Source organism: Lampris incognitus, chromosome 5 (genome assembly GCF_029633865.1).
Source record: "Lampris incognitus isolate fLamInc1 chromosome 5, fLamInc1.hap2, whole genome shotgun sequence".
NCBI classification, from domain to species: Eukaryota; Metazoa; Chordata; class Actinopteri; order Lampriformes; family Lampridae; genus Lampris; species Lampris incognitus.
The window spans coordinates 33,164,434-33,183,626 of NC_079215.1; the positions used below are offsets into that span (position 1 = coordinate 33,164,434).

The 19,193-nt window shown below is 45.1% G+C and overlaps 1 pseudogene; it reads left to right on the forward strand.

Moving 5' to 3' along the window:
• The first annotated feature begins 10,226 nt into the window (after positions 1-10,226).
• On the forward strand, positions 10,227-13,300 carry LOC130112959 (piggyBac transposable element-derived protein 4-like; annotated as a pseudogene).
• The last annotated feature ends 5,893 nt before the right edge of the window (positions 13,301-19,193 follow it).

A 19,193-nucleotide genomic window follows, 5' to 3' on the forward strand; every position in this document is an offset into this window, starting at 1 on the left:
AGCCAGCATCTTTAGTTGCTCCTTTGTTGTATATATTGGCTTAGGGTTAGTTTTTGTTAATACATTTGTTTGTTTTTACACCTGGTTCCGCCTCCCACCTTTCTTATTCCCCTGGGATACTTTTCTTTTTCTTTGTTACTTCCCCTCATCCACTGGACCTTTAACAGGGAACGCAACACTGTTCATTATACATCTATAAAAAGAGAGACTGCACATTTATAATAGGGAAGTGAAAAATGCAAGGCAGTCCTACTTCTCTGACATCATTGCCAAAAACAATAATAATGCACATGCCTTATTTTCTAATGTCGACAGTAGCCTCTGAATTTCTATCTACCAGGGTCTACAATAAATTTGCCTCTTTCTTCACTGACAAAATTCAAAAATTTAGGCAGTCATTGCCTCCATACTAGGTATGTGTTGTCCCTGTGTCCACCTAAAATCACCTCAAATAGCAAGACACAATTTGATCCCATCTGCCATAAAATCTTGGAGGGCATTATACAACATCTGAAATCCTGCCCCTGCTGCCTTGATATTCTGCCAATAGGCTTTTTCAAAAATGTTTCTGTTTCGTGTTCTCGTGAATGACGCAGGGTTAGTACTCATAACCTGGTTTATTAACCAACACGACGAGGATGCAATAAGACGACATACAGGTAGCTGGCATCCAGCACTATCACCACGCGAGCCCCCACCCGGTAACTTGTATAACTGGGTGTTCCTCAGTACGGTGTCTGCAGTGGCTCAATAAACATCAGCAATAACACAGTGATTGATCTACGGTTTCTAATTGACCTTTCGCAAAGTCCCGCCCCCCTTAGTTACTGTTGCTATGCCCTTCAAGCATTTCAGAACCATCCAGGAAGTTGCCGGAAAACACCAAAAAATGAAGGAAGAAATCAGCGCATTCCCAGAGAAAATAAGTGATGTATTTTGGAGTAATTCATCCTTAATGTTGTAGCGAATTCGGGGGACAACGCAACCACAGGAACTGCCGCGGCCGGGAAGCGAACCCGTATCGCCCGCACCGCAGGAGACATCGCTAACCGCTAGACTAAAGGCACAGACTCGCCGGCCAGTGTGTCTTCTTAACCATGGACGTTACACTACCCCCCTCCTTCGGGAAGCGCGTCCCCGCGCTTAAACATATCAGCTCCTTCGCGCCTCAGTGCGCATACGCTTCCCATGGCCTTACGGTCGCTCCATCCCACCTCTGACAACAATGTAGCGAATTCGGGGGACAACGCAACCACAAGAACTGCCGCGGCCGGGAAGCGAACCCGTAACGCCCGCACCGCAGGAGACATCGCTAACCGCTAGACTAAAGGGTCAGACCCGCCAGCCATTGGCCAGCGTGTCTTCTTATCCATGCACGTTACAATATCATCCCGTGAAAGGCAGAAGAGGCTACAGTATGCGGTGGCGGGATACATTCAGAATATTAAAAGTAAAACTGACTTGCGTGGACTCCGGGCTGCCGGGTGCGACTGTAATTGAGCGTAAAGCTTACCGGTCGCAATCAAAGAATGAGAAACCCCATCAACTAATTCTGAAACACATTGTGGACCAATTGTGCTCTTGCACTGTAGGGTAAGTTACATATTTCAGCTATTATTGGTATATTTTTGATAATCCATTGTCAACATCACCATATTATAGTGTTGATGTTGGCCAAGGTTCCTCATAGCGTTCTTTTATCCAGGCTTTTTCGGGGGTACTGTATGGGCTCCTGGGGGTCGCGGTGCGGCCAGGGACATGCCCCGGGGCCGGGGGAACCGCCCCATGATTTTAAAAAAAAAAATTTTTTACCTTCGGACCAGAACCGGTATTTTCAACAAAATAAGGCAAACGAGATGCCTCCGCGGGCGGGATGACTTTTCCGAACGACCGGTCCCCACCTGGAGCTCACAGAGGGGGGAGAAACGTTTAAAATAGGCCAGATATGAGGAGGTCAGACTGGCCAGAGACCATCCCAGCCGACCCTCCCCGCGGGTCTTTATGCTCTGAAATTAAAGGTGGAACCTGGCTAACCTGTGACTAGCATAACAAAGTTATTGTAACCGAGGGTTTGTAGATGTCGCCTATACTGTATGAAACTATAAAATAACAAATACGGAGATTCCACTTTCACACGAGGCCCACTTTATTTAGATTCTTCCCCCAACAGAACTCCACAGCAACAACACTGCGTACAGCACTTCCGCTCTCTCTTCATCCTTCAAAATAACAGCTCAAGGCATATACTGTGGCAATAGCTTATAACAGGAACTTATAATCACTAACAGGCAAGTCCAGAAAAATAGGTTACATACCTCCCCTCCTACAAAAAGAAACGTCCTCGTTTCAAAACAGTAACACTATAAGTGCAAAAAAACACAGGCTTGTCCAAAACATTATCAACCTGTCCTCCTAAATATACATACTATATAACGCAGAAAACACGCCCTGAAACCAAAAAAGTGCATATCAATCTGCGAACCCCACAAGGAACCCAACACCATAAAACAAAATCTTAACAATGACATTATGCATGTTATCCCTCACGTCACTGCACAGTCTCATTAAAGTATGCCACACTATGCCCCATGTACACCGGAAAGTTCCGATACACCATAGCATCCAGACATACTATATACATATGAGACGAAAAAAAATGTACCATCACAGTAAAAAACATGTCAAGTGACCCCGACAAACATTCAACAGAAATTCCAACAGTCATATTGACTTGTCTGTGCTGTTTTTTGTTTTTTGTTTTTCAAACAGCTAACCAAACGTGACAAAGTCCTTGAAACGAAGTGGTTTTCTCACAATCCTCCCAGAACGAGCAACAGTCTGTAGTGGCTCACTGGTGCCTGTAATCTGAACAGTCCCTGTGTCACCAGAGGCCAGCGGCTCCTCAGCCACAAAGTCCCTCTCTGGCGACCCCTCGTCCAGCAGCGAGGGAGCATGAAGAGGAAAAGCCGGCAGGCTATCTGAAAAACCAGCAGCCACCGGTAGTGTGTATGGTTTCAGTCTATCATAATGGACGACCTGTCCCTGTCCATCAAAGTCCAAAGGGCTGGCAATATGATAGGTGAGTCCAGGTTTACCCTCAGAGCCCAACATAGACAGGACCCTGTAGGGCCCCTTCCAGTGGGGAGCAAGTTTCGTATGGTCCTCTGTTGGATTATGCAGCCATACCAGATCCCCTTCTGCATACGGCTGGTGACGGACCGTTCCATCATAGTACAACTTCTGCTTCTCGTGAGCGTCAGCGCCACCCTGCCTGGCACCAGCAAAAGCAGTCTCCAGCCTCTCTGCCAGAGAGGCCACAAAGTCAGCATGAGAAAGAGGTAAGTCCGAACGCACCAACTGAGATGGCACCAACACATCCACTGGAACACCAGCCTCCCGTCCATGAGTTAGATAATACGGAGTGTAGTTGGTGCAGGCATCAACAGATGTGTTATAGGCGAAAGCCACATGTTTCAGATAATCGTCCCAATCACCACCACAGGCGAGCAATGATTTGGCCAGCTGGTCAATGAGGGTGCGATTAAAGCGTTCAACCATTCCGTCCGACTTGGGATTATAAGGTGTAGTGCGTGTTTTCTTAATTCTCAGGAGCTGACACAGTCTTTGAACAATCTCAGCTTCAAATTGCCGGCCCTGATCATTGTGGACCACTTCAGGAACGCCATGCACCAGCATATAGTCTTCAAACAAACACTGTGCTACTGACTGGGCCATTTGGTTAGGGAGAGCATACAGATTCACATACTTGGTAAAGTAGTCTTCCACTACTAACACATACCTGTTTCCCTTAGAAGTCACTGGCAGTTCAAGGATGTCAGTTGCCACTCTCTGGAATGGCCGAGTTGCTCGGACGCTCCCCATCGATGCATGATGCTTTGGCACCAGGGCCTTGCGGGTTTGACATGGGATGCACTGCTCACACCACTGTTGAATATCTTTGAACATGGAAGGCCAGTAGCAAGTTTTCCTTGCACATTCCCACACTCGTTCCACTGAGAAATGTGCCAATGTAAAGCCCCCATGCAGATCCTGCAGCAAATCAAGGATAACTGAGGAGGGCATGACAACCTGACACAGAGCATCTCCGGTGAGGGGAGAGTTCACCGCCCTGCAGAGTAGTCCATTAACAACAAAGAGGCGGGGATATTCAGTCCATAATTTTCTAAGCCACCGGGAGCTACCTCTCATCCACCTCATAGGTGGCCGAGAACCACTCCTCTCCATCCAGTTCAATACCTGCCTAATATCTGGGTCAGCCCGTTGTAGCTCCCTCATTTCCGTTCCATCATGTGAAAGTGCATGCATGAAAGACAAATCCTGCGTCTCACTGCTCCTCTCCACACGCTGTTCCCCTGCGTTGAAGTCAGAAGTCTGGGGGTTCCCAGCGGGTGCTTGAAGCAGCTGAGTGTCTGTTTGGGGAACACTTGGCCCTTCCTCCGAGCCTATGACATTCACTTGTTTTGGCTGCCGCGTGGTGACATTTACCACCCTGAGCTCGGGGTCCTGAGGACGCCGTGAGAGTGCATCAGCATTAGTATGCCGTTGCCCGTCCTTGTGCTGTATAATGCAGTTATAAGGGTCTAGTTCCAATACCCATCTCTTTCTGCGTCCCATGGGATCCTTGTCAATAGAAATGTCGCGCAGGCCCAGCAGAGGCTTGTGATCAGTTACGATGGTAAAGGCAGCTGATCCAAAGTAATGTCTGAATTGGCGTATAGCCCACACTACAGCCCACAGTTCTCTGTCAAATGTAGACCAACGCCGTTCCGTGGAAGTGAGCGATTGGCTAGTGTATGCCACCACTCGCTCCTGTCCGTCCCTGTCCTGAGCCAATACAGCCCCAACTGCTTCCATGGAGGCATCCGTGTACACTTTAAAGGGGATGTTAATGTCAGGCATGGTGACAACCGGAGCAGATGAAAGCACCCCTTTCAGGTACTCAAAGGCTGTGTTACACTCAGTTGTCCATCTGAAAGGTGTGTCTTTGCAGGTGAGGTGATGCAGAGGAGCTGCACGCTGGGCAAAGTCCTTAACAAAGCGTCTGTAGTAAGAGCAAAGGCCCACAAATGCTCTCACTTCGGTTGGATTCTGTGGTGTGGGCCAGGTTCTGACTTTATCTGTGTTTCGAGGGTCGGGCTGTAAGCCGTGGCGAGAAACAACATGTCCCAGGAACACTACATGATCTCGAGCCAGGTGACACTTCTTAGAATTCAGCCTGAGGCCGGCTGCATGAATCCTGGAGAAAACTTCGCGCAAACTGGAGAGATGGTCCTCAAAGGTAGGGCTGTATATTAGAATGTCATCGAGGTACACCATACACACCTGCCATGGGAGTCCTCTGAGCACCAGCTCCATCATGCGCTGGAATGTTGCAGGTGAGTTAGTAAGGCCCACTGGCATCGACCACCACTGATAGAGGCACCAGCCCGTTGTGAAGGCAGTTTTCTCCCTGTCTCCCTCAGCGACCTCGACCTGCCAGTATCCATTAGAGAAGTCCAACGTGCTGAACCACAGGGAGCCCGCCAGTGCATCCAGGGTCTCGTCCACCCTGGGGAGAGGATGAGAGTCTCTCACGGTTATACTGTTCATGCGACGATAATCAATGCAGAACCTCCACTCACCATTCTTTGTCTTTACAAGGACAACAGGCGAGGCCCAGGGGCTGCAGCTTTCCTCAATTACCCCGTCAGCCAGTAGGGCGGCCACCTGCCTGTCTGTTTCCTCTCTCTTTTCTGGTGAAGTCCGGTAGGCGTGCTGCCGTAGAGGAGGATGATCACCGGTCTTGATGTGATGTTGGATAATTGTGCATTTGCCAGTCCCTCCTTTTGATGTGCTGAATATCTCCTGATGCTCTGCCAGCAGTGCAGCCAGTTGTGCTTTCTGTTGCTGACTAGCGGGAGACTCCTCCAGTGACACAAAAGGCACATCTCTGGATGAAATGGCAGAGACAGTCTCCGTCGGAACCTGTGGGAGTGACACGATTTCGGACTCATCCACAGAGAAAAACTCCCCCAGGTGCACGCCTTCCCTCAGTATAATGTCCTGATTTGTAGGGTTCAACACACGGGCTATGGTGACCCCGTCTTTCACAGATGTCACTGTGTGAGCTATGACACACTCACTTTTGCCTTTGAGGTTGGGTGATAAGTAGCCCACAAAGTCAGGGAGCTGGTCAACGGGCCCAGGTGGGGACACACTCACAGGTACCAGCATCTCAGTGAGGGGGGGCAGTGTCATGACAGTGGCGATGGAAACATTACAACACTCAGGAATCAGGTCTTTGCCACTCATAAGTGGAAGTACAGTGTCCCATAGGTGCAGTTTGCCATGGGCATAATCCAGGAGGGTGTGATTTGTGACAAGAAAGTCCAGGCCCAGCAGCGCCGTTTGTGTGGACTCCCTAATGACGTGGAAAACATGCTGCCGGGAGGTCTTCCCCAGACGCAGTGTGACTGTTATGGTACCCAGTGTGTCAAGCATCTGTCCATTCACTGCCCGCGCAGCAATAAAGTCCGCTGTTAGGGGCCGCTTGTGCAGGGCTGGAACAGACATGCGGAAATTGTCACTGATAAACGACTCGGTTGCCCCTGAATCGACCAATGTGTTAATTTCAGTCCCTTCAATGCTTCCCCTCACGTATGAGGTTCGCTGCTCTGTCTTGTCTGGTGTCTAGGGATGGGTATCGTTTGGATTTTATCGATACTACTACTCTTATCGGTACTGCTTATCGGTTCGGTACTTTGTCGATACTCTTATCGGTTCTTTTTGATTATTATGCAAGAAAAAAGGACACTTAATTAAGAACATAATCGACATTGCTTTATTATTCTATTATACAACTTTATATAAATATAATCAAATATTATTTATTCAGCAGCAGCAATGTTTTAAATGCGTCTGAATTATAGACTTTATAATCAACATTCAACAACAACAAATAAGATAAAAAATAAAAGTAGATAAAGAAAATATATATATATAAAAATATTTTTTTACAGCAAAAGGCTAACAGAAGTTCAAACAAACAAGAACCTAGAACATTATCCTAACAGTTCTTCTGCAGAAAAATCAACATATCTGCCTTCTCCGGCAGGAGTGGTGATCTCTCCTGACTTATAGTGTCCCCGGCTATTAGCCTAGCTAACTCCGTATCTATGGCTTATATATTTGTAGCTAAACAATTAGCTAAGCAATTATATTTTATTTATTGGCCTATTCGTAATAATTTGTTATTAGCCTAGCTAACTCCGTATCTATGGCTTATATATTTGTAGCTAAACAATTAGCTAAGCAATTATATTTTATTTATTGGCCTATTCGTAATAATTCGTTATTAGCCTAGCTAACTCCGTATCTATGGCTCATACGGCTTACCTGCAGTGGACGTGGATGGAACACTACGAGCAAAGCAGTCGAAAACGCCACATTTCTGCAGATTAATACCATGTTTCGACAAAAGATGTTTCGACAGATTGCTTGTATTGCCACCCTTACTGGCAAATGATTTGTTGCACTTGTGGCAACGAGTGTTGTTGTCATCGACTTTTGAAAAATATACCCAAACTTTTGAACGTTTAGTTCTCTCCGCCATGATGAGCACTTGAGCAGAGCTGTCTGTGGGTGTGTGAGCGAGTGTGTGGAGCACAGCACAGCCCCGCCCCTCGCGCAGTAAGAGAGAGAGACAGAGAGATGGAGAAAACAGCAAACAAGATTATGTTCACGACGTTTAAATTCCTCGAAAAACACAATTGCCACAATATAAATCTCACTCCATGATTTCTCGAGTACCTACCGACTACCGATAGCAGAACCGAAAACGTCGGATCTTAAAAATGCTCCGGTTTTTACTAATTTAGAACCGGTTCCCGTTTAGAACCGGGTTTCGGGGGGCATCCCTACTGGTGTCGTGGCATTACTCGGGGAGGGGATAAGCATTCCTCCCTCCAGAGGGCCCATAGGCTCTGTAGCTGGTGTTTGGGCCGCAACATCAGCTACATCTCTTTTCCCGACTGGTTTGCTGAGTCTTCCCTCTTGGGGGAGAGAAAATGCATGCCTCGCCGTCTCTGTGTTTCCTCATTAGAGGGGCTCCTAGCAGGTCTGGGACCCCGCCAACTTGTGGAGTTGGCTCGGTTGTTGCAGGGGGTCCAGTAGTCCTGTTTCTCCCTGGGGCCTCCTTCTGCTCGCTGCTTGCGCCAGCCACGGTCAGGTGAACGCCCTCTCTGTTCACCCCATGTGCAAGACCGACAGCCCTGCTCCCCACAAGTACACTGACACTGACCTCCACATACTGGGTGAGGGGCTTTCCGTTCATCTCTCCAGTGGCTGGATCGCAGTCGGTTGTTTTCCTCTGCCATTTGTTTCATTTCCATCCTCATTTCCCTCATATCCACAGTAAGTCTATCCATAGCTCTGTACAAACCACCCCCATCAGATATGGAGTGCACCATAGCCACTGCACTGCTTCCAGTGGGAGGCTGGCGTACGTGGGTGTTGACATAGTCCATCTTTAGGGCCTCTCGGGCCATCTCACACCGGCCAGCAATGGTCAGGGCCTCAGCCAAATCAGTAGCTCCCTGCTCGTGACATTTAGCTCTCAGCGCCGGGTCAAGTCCAGCCAGAAATCTGCGAAATGTCTCCTCTTTCTGAGCTATATCACCATAGCCTGGGAATGCCTCTTGAACTAGCTTGCTTATTTCTGCTGCATATACTTCCAGACTCTCTCTGGGAGCACGGAGGCAGGCAGAGAGGTTTGCTCTGAAACAGTCAAGAAAATGTCTTTGTCCGAAAGCCTCCTGCAATTTCTCCTTTACCTTAGCGTAATTCGCCTGGACGGCAGCTGGCAAGCTATCCCATAGCAGAAAAGCAGCCTTTGTTAGACGCGTTGGTAAAATCCTCACCAGTTCATAATCAAAGTCCTCGCCAGTGCCTCCAACCAGCGCCTTCACCGCCACTTCGTATTGTCTGGCCCAGCAGGGGAAACTTTGTTTTTCCTCCCCGGAAAATGGCGGCGGGAGTTCAACCCTCACGTGGTTGGCGAACGGCTTTTCTCCACGTCGCTCTCTGTAGTTATAGTCCAGCGGATCCTCGTATTTCCACATGTTGCTCCTCAATTATCTCAGAAGACAGCAGCAAGATGAGTGAAGTCTTCGTGCACACACCGCGCCGGGTTTCCGACACGACGAAGCTCCGCCGTTGCTAGCTGAGGCTACCTGAGAAGCTAACTGACTCTCCGAACCTTTCTTTTCGGTAATTTAAACGTCTTTCTTTTGCAGGACGTTGGCACAAGCATCCCACCGCTGCCACCAATGTAACCGAGGGTTTGTAGATGTCGCCTATACTGTATGAAACTATAAAATAACAAATACGGAGGTTCCACTTTCACACGAGGACCACTTTATTTGGATTCTTCCAACAGAACTCCACAGCAACAACACTGCGTACAGCACTTCCGCTCTCTTCAGCCTTCAAAATAAGAGCTCAAGGCATATACTGTGGCAACAGCTTATAACAGGAATTTAAAATCACTAACAGGCAAGTCCAGAAAAATAGGTTACATTATGTTAGTGGGCTAGCTATCATAAGCTATCATTAAATTAGGTATCTCTGGACACAGACTAAGCTGGTTACGTTTATCAGGTACATTAATAATGTTATTTTGTTAGTCAGTAATACGTTGATATGTTAATAATGGTAATAATAATTGTGTGGGTAAAAGTAACAGTAATAATACGTTAGCTGTATTAGCTATCAATAATAGCTAGTAGCAAGCTTAGCTTGGAGCAGGCAGGTATTTTTGTTGATTTTGGATGGATTGAGCTAGCCATGGGGTCTGCTATACTGCGAAATCTATTGCCGACATTGCGCTTCTTGCGTTCTGGGTTTCGGGAAGGGAAAGAAAAGTACAACCCCTCCAAACTTTTCAGATATCTAGTATCCGATTAGCAGATCCCATAAGCACACCGTTTCAGCATTTTGCTGTTCTTGAAAGCTTGACGGACCTCCCTTACATAGAAACCGTTGCTAAGGTAGGATTGGACAAGCACCGTTCTGGGGCGGTACTTTGCGAAAGGTCAATTGCATGGCCTCAACTACTGGATGTTTTTTTTCTCATTCAGACAAGAACAAAAGTTAAAATAAGTGTTTGAGTGAAAGATTGCTTCACCTGAAAGTACAAGTTGAGATCAAGAAAGAATTTTTGAACCAATATGCCGACCGGAAAAACTGAAGCTAAGCTAGCAACAGCCTCGGACAAAGCTAGCACGAGTGAACACGACTACGCACAGATAGATGCAACAACTGTAATGGTATACTTGATTGCGACAGTGTGAGTGACGTAAAGCAGAGCGGTATAGTTGTAAAGGGTGTTGGACGTGGGCAGAACGACGGCTGTGATACGTGAATGTAGCGCTTGAGTCACGCTAAGTAAAAGTTAACAAAACGAACATCCTAAGACTGGACATTGGATTATTTTAACAATAAACACCAAAAGGGTTTATTACATGGTGTCAGAAGTGGCGGAAAGAAGATGGCAAATTTTAATCCACCTGAGAATTTCTGCTTCGAAAAACCAGCGGAATGGGCGGACTGGAAGAAACGCTTTCACGCGCTATGGGAAAGCTACAAAGCTTGATAAAGAGGATGGAAGCGTGCAAGTAAGCACGCTTATCTATGCGTTAGGTAGCGAGGCAGAAAATATATTTAGTTCGTTCATTTTTGAGGAAGGTGAGGACACGGACCATAGGGTGGTTATGGAGAAGTTTGACGCCTACTTCATACCGAAGCGTAACGTTATACCAGCGGGTGCAGCGTGCAGGGGAAAGTGGAGACATTTATTCGCGGTCTTTAATTATGTTGTGTTCGGGTCTGCCGTGACCCATTTCAAGTTAAAATTATATAATAACTACCATCTAGTTTTTTTTATTGGAACAAGGCTTCATGATATCCTCCTCAACAGCTATATAAACACTACAAAACTGATTTTGACTATTTTAGCCAATTCCGAAGGTCTCTAAAAAAAAGTGTATCATTTGGTGTTCGGGTCTGGGAAGACCCGGCAGTTCATTGAAATGTTGTGGGTAACTCTGGGTCAAATTTGGCTCAATCAAAATTCATCTTTGACATTAGACACCCCACCCCCACCCTTCCTCAGCCGGAATAATTATTTTCTAGCAGTATGCACTTGTACTCCCAATCCCTCTGGCACCCCTCCCCCCACGGGAACTCAACCTTTCTTACAGAATATGGACACTGACACTGAAATTCAACTTGAACCTGAACACACACCCCTTCCTCCACGGGAACAATTATTTTCTCGCAGTACAGTAGGCTTTGATCATCTTGTGGGGGGCGTGGCATGAACAACATTGCACAGATTGTCTCGCATAAATATATCTGCCAAGTTTATTTGAGTTTCATTCAGCAGTATCTGTCGATTTCACAATGAGCAAAAAAATGTCACTGCCTGTAAGGCTCTTGATCACATCTTTGAGAAGGGAGATCAGGCTTTGGGGGAGAGAGATCAGGCTGAAATTGAAGATGTGTCTGAGGATGAAGATGATGTGGAGTATGTGCTTGAACATGATGAAGACACACCTGATGAGGAAGTAGGCCTGGATGAGGGAGAACAACAGGAGGTCTTCGTGTCAAGGAATGGCAAGATGGCATGGTCCAAGATCCCTTATGAAACTGAAGGCCAAGCACAAGCTCAGAACATTATCAGAATGACCCCTGGGCCCACTAGATTTGCAGTGTCACATACCCAAGATATAAAGACAGCATTTGAGCTGTTTATTCCACAGTCTATCCAGACTATCTTGATTGAGATGACGAACCTGGAAGGGAGAAGAGTGTTTGGCAACAGTTGGAAGGACATAGACAAAACCTATCTGGACGCTTACTTCAGGCTGTTGCTTCTTGCTGGCGTGTACAGGTGTGTATTCTGCATTGTAATTTTATTCTCTTATGAACTCAAATGTCCTTTTATAATGTGTTTCTTTTGCCCTTGTTGTTGAAATGTGGCATACAAATAAACCTGCCTTGTATTGCCTTGCCTTACAGATCCAATAATGAAGCTACTGCCAGCCTATGGGATGCTGAGACAGGCCAGAGTATTTTTCGTGAGACCATGTCACTTCAGACCTTCCGTGTCTTGTCAAGAGTCATTTGCTTTGACAATCGGGAAACTCGAGTTGCTCGCCATGCTCATGACAAACTTGTTCCCATTAGGGAGGTTTGGGACAAGTGGGTGGAACGCTTGCCATGCGTCTACAATCCAGGGCCATAGGTCACTGTAGATGAGCAACTACTCCCGTTCAGAGGCCGCTGTCCCTTCAGGCAGTATATCCCAAGCAAACCTTGGAAATACGGGATTAAAATCTGGGTAGCATGCCATTGCAGGACCAGCTATGCATGGAACATCCAAGTATACACTGGAAAATCTGCAAGTGGAGTGGCAGAGAAAAATCAAGACATGCAGGTGGTGCTGGACATGACACAGGGGCTTCGAGGGCACAACATCACCTGTGATAACTTCTTCACATCTTATGCCCTTGGCCAAGAACTGCTGAAGAAAAAACTGACCATGGTAGGAACCGTCAGGAAGAATAAACCTGAGCTTCCTTCTGTACTGCTAGACACAAAGGACAGAGCCCCACTCTCCTTGAAGTTTGCATTTACGGAGACCACCACAATGGTGTCATACTGTCCAAAGAAAAGGAAAAATGTCATCAAGATGTCGACTCTCCACAAGAATGCTGCTGTGAGCAGTAGGGAGGACAAAAAGCCAAACATTATCCTGGACTACAACAGGAACAAAGGCGGAGTCGACAACCTCGACAAGGTCACTGGCACATACACTTGCCTAAGGAAGATGGCCCGGTGGCCATTGGCTGTCTTTTATAACATTCTTGATGTCTCAGCCTACAATGCATTTGTGGTGTGGACTGAAATAAATCCTGGGTGGAACAATGGCAAGTTCAACAAGAGGAGGCTCTTTCTTCAGGAGCTGGGGAGAGCTCTGGTGAAGCCCCACATTGAACAATATCAGTTGGTTCCCCGAACCCCTGGCTCTGCCAACTTGGTGAGCGAGCTGCAGGCTGCAACCACATCAGCAACCTCCACTAGGACTGAGCCAGAGGACGCCAGTGGCAGCAAGAGAAAGAGGTGCCAGTCCTGCCCTTCCAACAAGGGCAGAAAAATCAGCACGACTTGCCACACTTGTAAAAAATACATCTGCAGGGAGCACACTCAAACAATTGCATACTGTGGTTCATGCATGTGAACCACACACACACACACACACACACACACACACACACACTGGATACACAGAAACACCCTTGTTCATGTTTGTGTTTAATTTTAATCTGCTATTTTGAATCAAATAAAGTTGACAATCCATGAGATTTCTGCTGCGACGCGACTGCATACAAGTCTCCAGCGGAGATGGTCTAGCTCTCTCGTGCATGAGCTAGCAAACAATGTTTCTCCCGGCTAACCTCATGCGTTGCATAGCATACTAAACTTACATGGAAATCAAAATGCACAACTCATTAATCTTCGTGTAAACAAAAGTACAAAACAAACCAAACAAAAGGACAGACAGCACTGGCATAGCGCACTGAGTGATCGTATAGTTTTAACATAGAAATTCTTGACTCTTGCAATATTCATAACCAAGTTCTTATACATTTACATTATACATAAACCACGTACCTGCATTCACAAATAAAACAACAATCCATGAGATTTCTGCTGCGACGCGACTGCATACAAGTCTAATATAGCATAAAAACCAAAATAAGAACAATGCTCTCCATAACGCACAGCGCAGCTGCCGCCAAAATTATACTTTAACTCGGTTAAAACACTTACAAATCACTTTCTATCGTTACTTTTCGAGAGCATTAGTTAGTACAAATTATATACATTTATATCCAACCCATAGTTTGCAAAGAAAAACATGTTCATTTATTAAAATATCAAATTATTCACGGAACGCTCCCACAGCCTGCTTACCTCCAGCGGAAATGGTCTAGCTCTAAGGTACGGATAGCGCAAATGCCCAAAATGTGTCAAAGCTAAAGTAAATAGACAAACAGTCGCGCAGCCTCATATTTAACCTTAGTGAATGCGGTACAATATCTGGGGTTTACACAAACCATCAAAAAGCATTGGATTACAATAACATGTTAAAATACAATTTTTGGGAGAATTCACTTTATCTGAGTGAGGTCATTTTCAACTCTGTTACACACAGAGACGCATTCATTTGACGAACACAAGCCGACTCCGCCCCCCTCCCGAAGACAGCGCTGTCAATACGCCCATTTCACGCCGCGGCCATCTTGGATTTAAAAAAAACAAGCGGTGGGAATTTAGCCACGCCCCCTTCTTACTTCATTGAAAACGCTGCTGGAAGCAACATGTCGTACTGCTGTGTACCATCCTGCAACTCCTATCAAAGAAGGGAAAGAGATAAATCCTTGACGTTTCACCGCTTCCCCAAACGCCTGCACACCCGTAAGGCATGGGTGGTGAAAATTAAGAGGGATACAGGGCCACATTTTCAGGTAACTACCAATACCTTCACCTTTACCTAGCTAGCTGGCTAGCTTCCTAGCAACGTTGTTAGCTAGCTTTGTGGTCTAACTACAACCATAACAGTTAACATGTTGCTGACAGTAACGTCAGATATCATTTGTCATTATAGATCACAGACAACGCCAGGGTCATAGGCGGAGTTTGACATTCCAGCCGGGGGGGGGGGGCAAAAAAACAACAACATTGTAACAGCTGAGACCTGGCCTACCACCCTGGGACCACAGCACGAGCAGATATGGACAAAACAAACATGTTAAATAAACATATATGTTTATTTTTAAAGCAGATTTGAAATTACATCGTAACAATTTAACAATTCGCCTTTATGAAATCCAATCACGGCACGGCTGTCTTGGAACGCAATAGACACAAGGTGGCAGAATGCCCCGACACTTCAAAATTAAACTAAACGCAACAGCCCCAACGTAAATAAAGTCCTAAATCAAAGGGGCATCTCCAGGAATTAAGGAAACATTTTGAGGGGAATTGGGGCAGAGTAGGTTGCTTAGGACAGCCGTGTTTTTCTCCAAGATCATCTGTGTTACCTAGTTCGGCTTGTGCATCTGTGGGGCGACTGTCAGGACTGCTAGCAGTTGCTGCTAATCCAGAGCTGCTCGAAGTTTCCTCCAAGTTCACAACAGTATCGTCTTGCCTATCGTCATCATCGGTTATTGATGTTTGTGTTGTATCCTTGTTAGATCCCGATGGCTGACCATTTGTGTCATCTGGAGCTCGACGTTTTAAAAATCTCCTTATGTCCATATTTTCGTGCCGACTAGATAACTACAACGTTATTACCCATGTATGCTAGCTGAGAATCGCTGGTTCGATTTACGTTAGCGTACGTGTCACTCGTCACATGACCCAGAGCCCTGAACATTTTTTTTTACTAAAGCAGTATATGAACTCAGATGTATTACCTTACCATGAGGATATGTCATACATGTGGGAAGCAATATAAATCCACACATTTTCCTGTTATCAAGATGTGTCAGAACAGAGCTATCCACTATTGAAAGATTAGTGAATATATATATATAGTATAGTCGGATCTGACGGGACCGCTACACCACCGCGGACCATAGAAATTGTATTCTAATATTAGTTTATTATAGTCAGATAACATAATTATCCACTGTCTTCACTATAGGGAATATAATGAGTGAATTTGGTCCCATTTTTAACTTAAACAATATGTGGTGTAATGTGTCTTGGGGCCATGAAATGAAATTACAACAGGATTGTATGGTTATTATATGGTTATGGTTATTATGAATGCTTAATAAGTTAGTTATGATGTAGTAAAAACAATATTGGATGATAGTCATGGTTTTTGAGTGTTTTGGGTTGAGGGTTCAAAATTTACCCATGAACACACGGGACAGAAACAGCTTTCGGACACAACACAAGGGCTAAGAGCTTTCGGAGCTAAATGTGAGGAACATATTAGGGACCTTTTTAGTGGGTTTTTTTCGGTTCTAAGTTCTCTTTTGTTTCACTTAATGCTTGGGGGCTAAGAGATTCTATTAAAAGAAAATCAACCTTCCTATTTTGCAAAAATTAAAAAGCACAATGCTTCCTCCTGCAAGAAACATTCGAATGACATGGATGAAAAATTTTGGTCAATTCAATGGGGCGATAAAATTCTTTTCAGTCACGGCACAAATCGATCTGCAGGTGTTGCAGTACTCTTAAACAACTTCCCTGGAGAATTTTTGACCGCAAATAGGGATCCTTCGGGTCACTGGATAATATGTGTCTTTGAAGCAAATGATGACTTTCTGATCCTAGGAAATATTTATGGATACAATAACTCTAACCAAACCAAAAATATGTTTTACGAAATCACAACGACAGTTAGTGTCACAGCCCCTCTCCCTTGACACCTGCTGACCCCCCCCCCTTCACCCCGGCACACCAGCTGGCCATCAAAGCAATCGCCCTCTCTCCCTTGACACCTGCTGACCCATCCTTCGCCCCGGCACAACAGCTGACACCTGCTGACCCCCCCCTTCACCCCGGCACACCAGCTGGCCATCAAAGCAATCGCCCTTGACACCTGCTGACCCCCCCCCTTCACCCCGGCACACCAGCTGGCCATCAAAGCAATCGCCCTCACCCTTAAAAAGCCTCCACTGTGGACCAGTCTTCGCTGGAACGTAGCCATTCATGGACTTCTGCCTGCCAGTCTACCTGCCACTGAGCCAACTCCTGCTCTACCCCTGGGATCGGCCACTTCAATAAAGACTTGATTTCTTCCTTTACCTGGTTGTCCCGTCTGCTTTTGGGTTCTTTCCAGATACGTGACAGTTAGGGATCTATATGTCAAAGGATCCCACTGAAAGCTTTATATTTGGAGGTGATTATGATATGGTGATGGATGAATGGCTTGATAGATCTCCTTCAAAATACCAGACACTTTTACAATCCTATATTGCTTGACTTTTGTAGTGTGTTTAATCTGGAAGATACATGACGAATTGATACTCCAGATACCCGAATCTACACGTGGTTCAAACCTGATGGCTCAATCAAATCCAGAATTGACTTTGGTTAGCGTCAGATAATAGGCCTGGGCTGGAGTCAACTTCTACAATGTCTGCTGCACCTCTAACTGATCACCGTATGGTTGGTTAAACTTAATTTTATGTCCACAAATGCATGCTTTAAAAAAGTTTATAGGAAATTTAATTCAAACCTCCTGAAAAGTGAACTCTTTTGCCAAGAAATTATTTCAACGATCAACAAAATAACTGCAGATTCAAACTTTACAACTTATGGAGATAAATGGGAGTATCTGAAATATAAAGTACGCCAGATTTCTATTTCAAATAGCAAAATTTTAAGCAGGGATAATAAGAAGAAAGAGCTGGAAATCATTAAAGAGATAGACTGTATATATGTAATAAACCCTCTCTAAGTGAGAATAGCCAACAAAAACATATACTCTTGCAATCTTCGTTAGATAACATTTACATTTCTAAAGTTAAAGGAGCATATATTAGCTCAAGGGCAAAGTGGATAGAAGAAGAGAGGAGCTCAGCATAATTTTGTGGAATGGAAAAAAAGAGACAAGAGCGGAATGCTATAAGAGCACTACTGACCCAGATGCAATTCCTAACGAAATCTTCAGATTTTACAGCGAACTGTACTCTACCTCTTATTCATCCTCAGATGCTGATGCTTTCCTTGAGCATGTTAAGGAATTGATCCCCCAAGCAGATAATGTTTTAAAAACATATGCGAGGCAGAAATCAGTATGGATGAAGTGGAAAAATCCATGAAATCCTTAGCGTTGTGGAGGATTCAAAGCCTCTTTAACATGGATTTTAGAGCAATGTGTCGTTAATGGAAAAGTCAAAACACAAACTAATTCTTTTCAAAGTATTTACTGAACATTGTACAATTACAAACTAAACGGTTACCAGCTGGAAGGACCGTCTTACAGAGATTCAACGATGCCTTCTAAAACCTCTTCAGGGTTCAGACGGTCTAAATAGCAATTTCTAGACATTTATGGAAATATCTTAAAGACTTCATTTTCCATATGTTAAAGGAAATATCCGAATTCCACACTCTTCCACTACTATGAAGCAGGGGATAATAACACTCATCCCTAAGCCTGGTAAAGATCTCAAATTAAATGACAATCTTAGACTTATAAGCTTGCTCAATAACGACTATGAAATTTTAACTCATATTTATGCAAACAGACTGAAATCGGGTATCACACAAATTATCTCAGGTACACAATCTGGTTTTATTAAAGGATGATCAATTCATAACAATATACGGCTTGTGCTTGACTTACTGGAATATAACCATTTAATTGAAGGAGAAGGTTTTATTTATTTATTTATTTTTAGTGTTCGACACAATTGAACACAATTTTATTTTTAGTACCTTAGAACTATTTGCTTTTGGAGAAAACTTCATTAATGTGGTTAAACTACTTTATAAGGATACTAATGTGGCGACCCCTAACGGGAGCAGCCAAACGTAGTAGTAGTAGATAAGGATACAAATAGTACAGTCTTATTACCACAAGGTACATGTCCAACATTCTCAATTAATAAAGGAATTAAATAGGGGTGCTGTTATGTCTGCACACATCGACAGCGCTGCATTTGATTTGGTGCTGTTCTATTGTGCTGGGATCGATTGGTGATGCCTGCGGGCTCTGGGTTGTTTTATCGGGTCTGCCTGTGATGCTGTGTCAGTCTAAATGAATAATGCAACGTAGCGGTTGTGTCGAGCGACAGCGCTGTGTCCTGACGTGATTTCTAAATACAATATTGGCGACAAGGATGGCTGATATTTATCTCCAACCACCTGCCCCCTTCCTGGCATTACCTGGCGAGCCTCCGGTACCATGGACTCGCTGGCTACATAGTTTTGAAAATTACATCATCGCCTCAGGGCTCGACGACGTGAGCCAGGCTAGGAAGAGGGCTCTGTTGCTATACTGCTTGGGAGCAGAGGGTCATCGTGTGCTCGGGACTCTGGGGAACTTCACAAACTTTGACGAAGCTGTGGGACTTAGAGCACCCATTTCGCTGCTCCACAGAGTG